Source organism: Leptonychotes weddellii, chromosome 5 (genome assembly GCF_054177405.1).
Source record: "Leptonychotes weddellii isolate Sample4059 chromosome 5, ASM5417740v2, whole genome shotgun sequence".
In the NCBI taxonomy this organism is placed as follows: domain Eukaryota; kingdom Metazoa; phylum Chordata; class Mammalia; order Carnivora; family Phocidae; genus Leptonychotes; species Leptonychotes weddellii.
In genome coordinates this window covers 132,195,597-132,207,297 of record NC_138373.1, presented here as the reverse complement: position 1 = coordinate 132,207,297, position 11,701 = coordinate 132,195,597, and positions in this window count along the sequence as shown.

Genomic DNA, 11,701 nt, shown 5'->3' with positions numbered 1-11,701 from the left:
GTCGCTTAACCAACTGAGCCACCCAGGCGCCCCTGTTTTATTTATTTTTAAAAAAGAAGATGTGTGCTCTGAAATTACCCTTGCAGATAATCGGCAGTCACATATTTTAAGGGTGGGGTGGGGTGGGTGGGTCTTGAGAACATACACTGGCTCCATCCTTGCTAGTGGCAGGATTCACTCTTTGTGACTCAGGGTTTACAGAGTGCTAGTCAGGTTTTAAAATGTAGATGGTATCTCCTAGACAGGAAACATCAACAACAACAAAAAACCAAAAAACCAAAAAAATCATGGACCCTTTGGGCCATTTAAATTTGCCATTTTCAGGGGCACCTGGGTGGCTCAGTTGGTTAAGCAACTGCCTTCGGCTCAGGTCATGATCCTGGAGTCCCGGGATCGAGTCCCGCATCGGGCTCCCTGCTCGGCAGGGAGTCTGCTTCTCCCTCTGACCCTCCTCCCTCTCATGCTCTCTGTGTCTCATTCTCTCTCTCAAATAAAAAAAAAAAAAAAAAAATCTTTAAATTTGCCATTTTTGTAGGCCAAAAGCAGTGAGTCTCTGCAATTTCACAAGGTTCAATATAATATAACTTACATTACATCTTCATGCCCTCTCCACTGGCACTGCAAAAATACTAAATTTTAAGTTCGCTGAAAGTAAAGCAACTTGCTGCTACTTGAAACACACAGCTAAAATTTGGGTTTCTTTGTAATTATTTACAAAGAGTTAAATTACTCTTATTCTCAATTGTTATTCATCCATTCAACCTCAAATATTTGCTAAGTACCTAATATTTGCCAAGATAGGTGGTAGGAAGAAAGATACAGTCTCAGCCTTAAGGATCACACATTTTGCTGTACCTTCTTCTAGCTTTCTTTATTAATTTATTATTTGATAGCTATGCTATGTGTTTGCATTCCTATCTTCAGCAAATTCATTAACTGATTAACTCTTGGTCCTTGCTGTTTCATAGTAGGCCAAACCCTCCTTTCCTTCAAGCACTCAGGCTTCAATTACACGGAGGGCTTTTTTTTTCCTCTATAGTTCCCAAGTTCACTGAGTGGACACAATCTTCTGTCAATGTTGCAATGTTTCCACATTGTTAAAGGATGTAATTTTGTGGTTTTCCCAAGTGTAATTACTACCTGCCTCAGCCTTGGCTGAATGCCAGTGATTCTCAATTCTTAAATTTGGAAGTAGATTAAAGCATTTAATTAACACACACACACACACACACAGTATCTTGAACTGTGCAAATCTAGTCCTTAATATTCAAATCTTATGTCTGATAAAAGCACCAATACCACAAAAGATACACATAAGTAATTTGAACATATTTCTAAAATATTACTATTTTCCCATATATTTTATATGTTACATATGGCCTTTCAGATATGCAGTGGATTTTACCAGTCCTGGAGTATACGCCTGGACCATTGACTTGAGGTGGAGAACTGCATGTATCTTTTGTTAATTTTCCTCCAGGTATGGCTCCTAAGTGGAGAAAGAGAATGCTGGGAAATTTCTATCATCAGGTTTATACTAAAAAGGGCACAATACTCAGGAAGCTAATCAGGGATAATAGTGTTAATTTTGTCCAGAACTGATAGAAAACAGAATTTGTGAGTGTTGAAGAACATTTTATCCCATTTCTTCCTTTTACAAATGAGGAAATGGAGTCCCAGAAAAGTTAAGTGATTACTTTAACATTACTTAACTATTAGTTACAAATCCCAAATTCCAATCCAATAACTTAGATTTTCAGCACAATGTTTTTTCTACTGACGGCTCTCTCCATTTCACATGGGAAAAGATATTGTTATATTCGAACATGAGCCTCCGTTGCAATCAAAGTCCAGTTTCTTCAATTGTCTTTTCTCTTTCTTACCCTGCCACTATTTTTCTTTAACTCCATTTAACCTGAGCTAGGGTCAACACTGGTCCTCAAACTTGAGCACACATCAGAATTATCTTGAAGCTTTGCCTAAACAGATTCCTGGGTCCAGCTCTGAGTTTCTGATTCTGTAGGTCTGGGGTGTGGGCCTGCAGGTGAGAATCTGTATTTTTAGGAACTTTCCAGGTGCTGCTGTTGCGGGTTGGGGACCACACTTTGGGAACTACAAACCTACACGAACCAGGCTTAACGACTCTATGGACAGGGCTTCTAAGGACTAGCTCCTGCTTCTTACTCCTTTAGCCTCTGGAAGTGTAACACATTATCAAAGTGCCCCATCCAGAAGCTCAGTTGCCCTCTGTAGTCTGCCAGCTTCCACATTGAGACCAGTGGGAAAATGACTCTGTGTCTCTGCAGAGGGCTAGTGAGTCAGCCCAGAAAGAAGGCAGCTATGTAGCTTCTCTGACAAGCACAAATTGCGCCTACCACCCCACCTCCTGATGGGTGCTTCCTTCTCTTTCCCTTATTAGAATTCCTTTATTCAAATAATTAATGTTAAATGTGCCAGTGATAAGAAGATAGCCATAACAAATAAGTTCTAAGAAGCTCATGTTTTCAATCCTTGAAGAGGCAGAGAATTAAAATACCACTGTAGTCGTCAGGATTCTTAGTTGCAGAAACAGAATCGAGGTGAGCCAGTGTAAACAGAAAGAGATTTAATATAAGGTCTCAGGTAGCTTACAGAATGTGAGTGGGCTTAGGAGAACCTGGGTCCCACGCAGAACTCTCTGGGGGATGTGGGGTTTAGCTTTCTAGCCTTTATTCTACAGGAAAGGAGATTGTAACGGTTGTTGAGTGAACCAGTCTGTAGAATCTGCCTCAGTTATCATGTCCAAATGGTGGTTCATTCTTTATTCTCAAGTGAGATGCTGGTCAGGTATCTGATATCAGGTTTTACATACTCACATAATGGTTTGTGAATCACCCAGCGTTGATAAAGAGACGTGGCAGGGAACTGACTAGTCAATGAAAAATTTGGGAAATTGTTGTTTTAGTATACTGGCAGCAGGGTCGTGGTCTCCGGCCCGTGGGCTCCTGGGATTTCAGGATTCACGAAGATGATGTATTTGAAGAAATACTTCTCCAAAGACAGTCTGGTGGCTATTAAAACCCAATACTGATGACTTTGTTACTGGTGGCCCTAGTGTTTATATTTTATACTATGTTTATAGTTTATACTGTTTCTGTAGTGTGAGACTATTTATTGAAACCAGAATTCTTAAAAAGTATATTTGGCTAAAATATGTTCGGGATGAGGATTCATTATACCATTATTTTACAGGATACGTTGGATTAAAACCATCATTGGCCTTAGCAATCATCAGGTCTTCTTATGAACTATGAAACTTGAGATGCCTTGTATTACCATTAGTCACTACTTGGTCACTAGCAAGTAGAATCCAAGGCTGAAGCAGTCTGCTTGGGTTCCTCATTTTTCTTCCATGACAGCATTCACTGATGGCTGTACCATCGGGTAAACTATCTAAGCTGGTAAAACAAAGAGACGCACAGTGCCATTAAGTTTTATTTTTCTCTTATGTGACTGTCCAGAAGTAGGCAATGCAAGATAAGTATATTAGTTCTGTTATATATAACACACAGCTTCTATCTCTGTCCATGTTGGCTATTGTGACTGTCCCCCAGACACTGAGAAGGGAAAATAGGAAGTGGGGGACACATCCTTTCCATTTAAGGGTAAAACCTAGAAGTTATACACACCACTTCTGGTTCAGTTGTCATGAGTCGGAACTTAGTCACAGAGCCACACCTCATTGCAAGTGAAGCCAGGAATTGTCATCAATAGTTGGAAGGCCTTAACCCCAGTGAAAATCTGGGTGGGGGATTTCAATACCAGAAAGAAGAAGTAGGGCGCCTGGGTGGCTCAGTTGGTTAAGCAACTGCCTTCGGCTCAGGTCTTGATCCTGGAGTCCCAGGATCGAGTCCCACATCGGGCTCCCTGCTCGGCGGGGAGTCTGCTTCTCCCTCTGACCCTCCCCCTTCTCATGTGCTCTCTCTCTCTCATTCTCTCTCTCAAATAAATAAATTAAATCTTTAAAAAAAAAAAAAGAAAGAAGAAGTAAATATTGGTGGATGGCTAGCTGTTTTTGCTACAATGGCTTACCTGACATTGTAGGTTGCTTTCCTCCATATCAGAGATCCTTTGTGGGTGGACTCTGCTGTGCCACGTGTGCTGAAAGTGAGCTCCTTGCAGGGGTGAGTAAGGGGAGTGCATCCAACTAATTGCCTGGTAAACAGATCAGGGAATAATAAAACGTCAGTGTTGAAAGGAAATCTCAGTCATCACCTAGTCCAACCATTCACCTGAAAAATCTCAACTATCTTTCAGACTTGCACAATTTTACATGTGAATACTAAAGACTTGCCCAGAGTCACAGAATTAGCGGTGACAATCAAGACTAGAATCTGGAGAACACGGTAGATTTTATTTTCCTTCTACTGCTCCTGGATGAACCCCTTTGAGCTCTGTTTTGATCACGCTGTGGTCAGAGAAGAGATATTTGTGTTAATTATAAGCTATAACAATCTATGTATTTTTAGAATTCTGTTAAGTGCCGTAGAATAACTGAGCTAGTATAATGAATTGTAAGGCCTCCTTTCAGTTACTGAAACAGTGGAGTCTTGTTAGAACACAGTTCATGATTACACATCTCTGGATGCCCATACAAGTTGGTGAAAAGGGTATTGAACTGGCATTCAAATGACATGACCTAGTCTCAGCTATCTACTATCTATATGACTCCAGGAAATCATTTGACTTCTTTGAGACCTGACTTATTTTTAAAATAAGAGATTAGACTAGATGGTAAACTACTTAGCTGTTGGCATAACATAGGTTCCGACCGATCAGAATAGATACCATTCATAAAAAACCTCAACTAGGGGAGATGGTGCATTCTGGAAGAAGGTAATCCAGCTTTTAGCTCTATGAGTTTTCTCTTGAAACTGAATTGCACACAGTAAAAAGCTGCCATATTAGCCTGCTCATCCTCACCCTTGGTACATCCATGACCAAAGGGTGCATTGAAGCCTCAGTCTGACGACCAGAGGTTATTTTTCAACCTCAAGATTGAAATGACTATCAGAAAAAGCAACAAATCTCTGTAAGACTGTTCTGGAACAATGAACTCGTATTGTCTGTCTAGGAAACCAGTTTCCCAGGTCCTTCTGTAAAATAAATTACAAAACAATGTAGAGACTGGCTTCTAAGATGGCAAAGAATCCATTTGGTCATAAAAGGGACAGTTTCTAGGGCCCAATTCAAAAGGCTGTCACATTTCATTACATTTCTAAAGACCTCAGCTCCAAAAAGAGGACAATTGTGGGCCTGCAGGTGAGCCTGAATATAATCTTTAGTAAGGTCTAGAGATAAAGGCTGCAATTGAGAGCATTTAGAATGAATTGGACAGAATAATTTTAAATTATGGCCTTGAAATTTCCACTTTGCTTATAGGCCTGAGATAAGGCAAAACACTCCAGTTAATGGAACACAAGCTACTAATTTCCTGAAAAAGACAAAAGGAGGGGAGTGCATTGCTCTGATGTGGAATGACCAATTTTCTTTAGTCTCGATGCTGACAAAGAGATACTGTGTCGAAGGAGAAAGTGATAGGAGAGGCAGCCTTGGATCAAAACGGAGAATAAAGGAAAGCTAAACAATGGCTCTTATCAGTCCCGAAGGTGAGTTCACCTTCCTGGCTGTTAGCGATCTCATTTGCTGCCATGGCTCCGTGACCACAAACCGAGTCTGCTCTCTGCTTCTCTGCATGGGTGTGCGCCTGCATTTTAATCATTTGTAAATAGCCTTTCCTCCATGGTATTTTTTCCTGGCTCCCAAAAAAGCAGTGCCTCTCTTCCAAATGCGTGAACGTGGAATTATCGTCACAATCTTGCCTTATTTACATAAGAATGTGGGAGACCGACAATTGAGGAGCACTGGCTGTTTGGAACTGAAAGCAAGTATTCTTCTAGGATATGAAAGCATTAAAGGTCAAAGGACCTTCAGAGCTGGGGAAGGCACTCAGATCTCAGGGTCTCGCTGAGAGGGTGGCGTTCCAGGGACAAGCTGGGCCCTTGTCACCGAAGCTCCTCTGGACTTCTGAGCAATCCTCACACCACCCCTCCCCCACTTCCCGAGGCCCCTACCAGGCCCCCTGCTTCTGTGGCCTGTGGAAGCAGTGGAAGCTTCTGTAGTGGACAAAAGACAAGGAGGTGGTGTTCCCCCATAGCCTCGGGCAGCACTTTCCTTCTCTTTCTTCTAGGACCTCCAGAAAAGAGCATCTCTGAAAAATCCTCCCCTGAGAGGCCTGACTTTCTGAGACTTTTTCACTCTGGGCTGGACAGAGAGAACTGGAGAAAGAAGACAGGGCTTTTGCGTTTGTGTTATTGGGGTGTCTGGACTTGTTCCCATCCTGGCTTCCTGAGGGACATCACTTCCTTTCCCAATATCCTTTGGATGTACCACAGATACGCCGGCTCTTGTGTTTCCCTTGCAAGTCTTTCAGGATGAAATGATTCTTCTTTCTTATTCTCTCCTTCCTTTCCCTCCTTTTCTTTTCTTCCTTCCTTCCTTCCTCCCTCCCTCCCTTCCTTCCTTCCTTTCCTTCCTTCCTCCCTCCCTCCCTCCCTCCCTTCCTTCCTTCCTTCTTTCCTTCCTTCCTTCCTCTCTTTCTGTGCATTTTTCTCTGATTCTCCTTTGTTTTCCTTCTGAACATGCCACCAGGAAAAAGTCTTGATTGTCCTGAGTTCTTTGTACATTTCAGAACAAACTTGGGAAGATGTGTTTTTATGAAGCCACTCAGGAACTTAGGCTGTCTGCAAGTCCCTCCCCTCTCCATAATAGACCTTAAGTTCCATAATCAGGATGGCTGTGGATGGTTTTTCCAGATCTCTCTGAAATTCCATGGTTCTATACTATTGTCGGTCCATTTTGCGAGGAATGAACTGATATTATTAACTTGACCTTTAGGAGGTAGAGTAACAATTCGGTAGGATAATGAGGAGAGGCTTTTAGGACGTGCAAAATGTAGTAGAGGGGTAGAAAGAAAGAGAACTTTGGGATTATTCTACCCTAGGTTCAGATCTCAAGTTTGTCACCCGTGTGACAAGAAGGTTACTGTAACTTTTCTGAACGTCAGTTTCCATATCTGAAAGATTGAGGCAGTACTAGCTAGCATCATGGGATTGTTGAAGGCCAAAGCCTCACCTTGAGAAGATGCTTCATAAATGTGAACGCTGCAGTTTTCTTGCTAATAATAGAACAGGGGAACCTCCTAATTCTCTTGTAACCTTTTTTCCTGTTGATTGGGCCTACTGCTTATTGAGGCTTCCTTTTTGCCAGCGACTGTTCTTAGCATTTTGCTTAATTTAACCTTAATGAGCTAGCTATACTTTTATTTATTTATTTATTTTTAATTTATTTTTTGACAGATAAAGAGACAGCGAGAGAAGAAACACAAGCAGGGGGAGTAGGAAATAGCTATGCTTTTAAATGACCAGTGAAAAGCTGTGACTTCTAAGGGTTTAAATGACTTGCTTGAGGACATCCAACTGATAACCGGAGATCTGGATTCAGCTTCCCTCAGGCAGGCCTGTTCCAGAACCCTCATGTTGAACTACCATGCAGCATGTGTTTGGGGCAAGCATTTTCTTTGGTACCCAAAAGCAGAATGTCAGATGGGATGGCCAGACCTTTCACAGACATAAGAACTAAAAATAACTCTGCTATCATCAATGGGAGGAGGTTAGTGTTTCATTAAGACCTGCTGTTAAAGTAAACAAGGGCTCTTTACTTGAAGCACAGATAGACTTTTTGTGGCTGGGTCTGGGCTTGGTCATCACGGGGCGGAAGGCATACTTGTTAATGCTGGTATGTTAAGGTTGAGCCATCCCAGAGCCAGGCACCCGGAGTAATTTCTCCACGTAGGAAGGCCCTGAGGCAGGTCTGTGAAAGGGGGTAATATGGACATCTTGGAAATGACTATTTTTTGCAGATTGAACAATGGTTTGGAAACTAAAACCATTTTGGTTTAGTTTTTGGTTCTTTTTTTGAACTGTAAGATCTAGTACTTGTAAGAAAAATAAAAATGTCTTCCTGGGGGGTAAATCCCTTTTCTAAACTTTTGCTGCTAAGTGCATTTCTTATGCCAGCACATGAGCTGATGAAACAAGAGGTGTGGGCCTAGTAGTTGCTGGCCTGTCCCGGTGACACAGTAAATGCTAAAGGATTTGATTTCTGAGCTCCTACCTACATGGGTGGAAGCAAGAGCAATGATGTGGAGGCAGCAGTTTAACACAGTTCTTCAGTCAGACTGCCGAAAGCCAAGCTAATTCCAGCTTCCCCCCTTTGCTCCATAGTCCGAATTCTCTTCTCTAAATGTTCTTTCCTAGGCTCCCCCAGAACCCCTGTGGGAAGACAAAGATGAATTTGTATGTGGTGTATGTATGAACGTTGTGTATGATGTGGTGTGTGCATTTGTAAGTGGTTTAGGGTGTGCATATGTGTGTTGTGTGTGAGTGTGTGTCGTGCGGCTGCGTGTATTTGCATGTGGTGTGTGGTTATGAGTGTGTGTATATGTATGTGGTGTATGTACGTACGTGGTGCTCGTGTTTGCGTGCCGTATTCATATGCGATATGTGCATGGTGTTTGTGTATTTGTATGTGGGTATGTGGTGTGTGTGTGTGCTATGTACTTGCGCACAGTGTATGTATCCTTGTGATGTGTACGTACGCATATTTGCATGTGAGGTTTGTGTATGTGTATGTGTTGTGTGTGTGATGTGTACGTGTGCATGGAGGTGTGTTTGTATGTGGTCTATAGGTGTATGTAAATTTGCATGTGATGTATGCACGCTTGTCGTATGCTGTTTGTATGTGGTTTGTCGTATGGTATGTGAGAGTGACATGTGTATTCATAAGTGGTAGGGTGGCATGTGTTTTTGTGTTCTGGATGTGCATACGTATGTGATGCGTGTATATTTGTCATATGTCTGTGTGATCATTTGCAGTTGGGGTGTGCATTCACATCTGAGGTAGTGTGTATATGTGTGGTGAATTTATATATAGTGCATATGCATCTGTACGTGCTGTGTGTTTGCGAGGGCTGTATGTTCACGTACATTGTGTCTGCATAGATGTATGAAATACCTGGTGTGTGTATAACGTGTATTTGTGTGCATTTGTAAATGGTATGTGTGTGTGGTGTGTTTGTGGGGGGGGAGTGTTTGCATGTGGTGTGTATATGTGTGTGGTGTCTCTTGTCGGTGTGTGTGTATGTGTTTGTATGCAATGTGTGTGTTATGTGTATGGTGTCTGCATGATGTCTGTGTGTGTGTGTGTGTGAGAGAGAGAGAGACAGGGGTGTGTGGTATAGCTATGGGTGGCCATTTATCCTTTAGTAGTCCCAGATTCATTGAAGAGCTTGTTAAAACCATTATTGCAATTGGTTCTGTCTTGAAATAAGCTAAATACAACGGTAACAGAAATAACTACTCCTTTTTCTTGGTTCTTCCGAAGTCATGATAGGTTGCAGACAGGAATGACTAACCAGTTCTTTCCAATAGGCCTCCTTCGCCCCCAATCCTCTGGGGAGCTGGCTTATGTTGCCAGGAAGTGAGGAAGCAGAGGGCTGTGTGCAAGTGTTAAAAAAAAAAATACAATTATTCATTGATTTGTATATGTGTTTCATCGCAAGTCAGAGACATCATTAGATTTGCACTGGCCATCACCCTTCTTGTAAGTGGACTAATACTTCAGGTTGCTTTTGTTTGGCTCAAATCGGGTCTTCAAAATTGGATAGGGTCTTATTTCTCAATTTGAAAATAAACTTGCTCCTCGGCAAAGGGCATGACAAAGACCCCTTCCCCACCACACAGTCTCCTTTGAAGCCTCCTCATCTTAATATCCAAGAATAAAAATCATATCTTCTTGCAGTTAAAAACTCCACTTTCCATTTTTTAATATCACTTTTTTATTAGACTTCTGAAAAATAAACCTGTCCTGGACCAGAGGCAGGGAGACGGAATTGCTAAACATTCATGCCACGTGTCCCTACATGCACTCTATTCAAAGAGTCGGTCTTAAATGCAGTTTTGAAACTGAAACAACAAATCTTTTCTCAGAATCCTCTGGCAGCAATGCCAAGGTAGCGCCAGTTAAGAAGTGCACCAAATCCTAATTACTCCCTTGGGAGCCGATCATTAGGCGAAAACCTGCATAATGTTCCATCTCCCGCACCATGCAGACGTGCCATATTTCTCATGTTGTTGTTTCCTGCCATTTGGAGATGTTGCTATTTGTCACACGCCAGACAGAGAAGGAGAGAACAGCAAAGTGCATTTCAGTTACTTGGGCAATTTTTTACAAATAACCAATAGATGTGCCTGCTTCCAAAGGCTTTCTTCTTCTGTGTCGGTGGATTGTGAGGCTGCCTGCCATTACGGCTTAGAGCCTCACTAGCCGTGGGGGCTCAGACGGGCTGTGGAGGGACATGTCGGGTATTTGGGAGATCAAAGGTCAGGGCTTTAATGCTACTCCCTCAAGTCCCCCTATCTTGAGTAGAACAGTTTCACTAAAATTGTTTTTATACTAGGTGTTTTATAACACCTAATTCAAGAAAAAAGGAGTAGATAAACCAACTGCACTCTAATGTTAAAAGGCATAGAGACTCTGAGTAATGAATGAGGACCTCATACCCAAGAATGGCAGGTGGCCAACTCATAAAAAATTCTTCACAGTCACCAAGCCAGCCTGTTCCAACATCAACAGCCGTTGACCCACAGGAGAAATCTCAGACTCAAAATCTCTTTATTGCCTTGGTTCTTCCCTATCAGAAACATGATTGACTGACCATGGAAAGAAATGTGAGAGGTGGACAATGAAATGTCTTATAAGCCAGATTAAAAGGATGAATTTATCTTCAAAGTCATGGAGTTCCATAGATGCAGTTTCAGCAGGTTTGAATTTTACAGGGATCATTGTAGCTGATGGGTGGAAAATTGATTGAAGAGTGGGCAAGACTGGAGACGGAGAGACAAATATGATGTTACTGATTTTTTCTTTTCTCTCTATTTGTAATAAAAAAAATGTAGTTCTGTGATGGGCAATAAGGGTAAGTAAGAACAGTGCTAACAGAGCACTTGTGAAATAAAGTCATTTACTTATTCATTCAGGTATTTAATTTGCTAATTCATTCAATTTACTCAACAACTATTTGAATGCCTACTATATGCCTGGCATTGTTCTAGGTACTAGGGACAAAGCCATTGATCTTGTGGAGTTTATATTCTAGAATGGAGGAGACAGACAGTAAACAAGTTACATATATAGTATGTTAGATGATAATAAAGACTAAAAAGAAAAATAAAACAGATGAAGCATGCAGAGTAGCTGGGGAGGTTGGAATTTTTTTAAACAGTACGATGGCCATTAAAGGCCTAAGGAGGTGAAATTTCAATAAGGACCCAATAGAGGTGAGGTGGGAGAGTTAACTGTGTGGTTACCTAGAGAACATTTCAGGCAGTGGGGACAGCAGAATTAAAAACTCCAAGGGAGCATCAGAAGTGGAATGCTCAAAAAAGAGTGAAGAGGCCAATAAGGCTGGAGTTGCATGAACAAGGGGAAGGGACTAGAAGATGAGCTCAGGAAGGTTGGCAATGGGGCACAGAGCAATGCAAACATTTTGGCTTTACCTGGAGTGAGGTGAGAGTTATTGGAGGGTGTTGAGTGGCTCTAA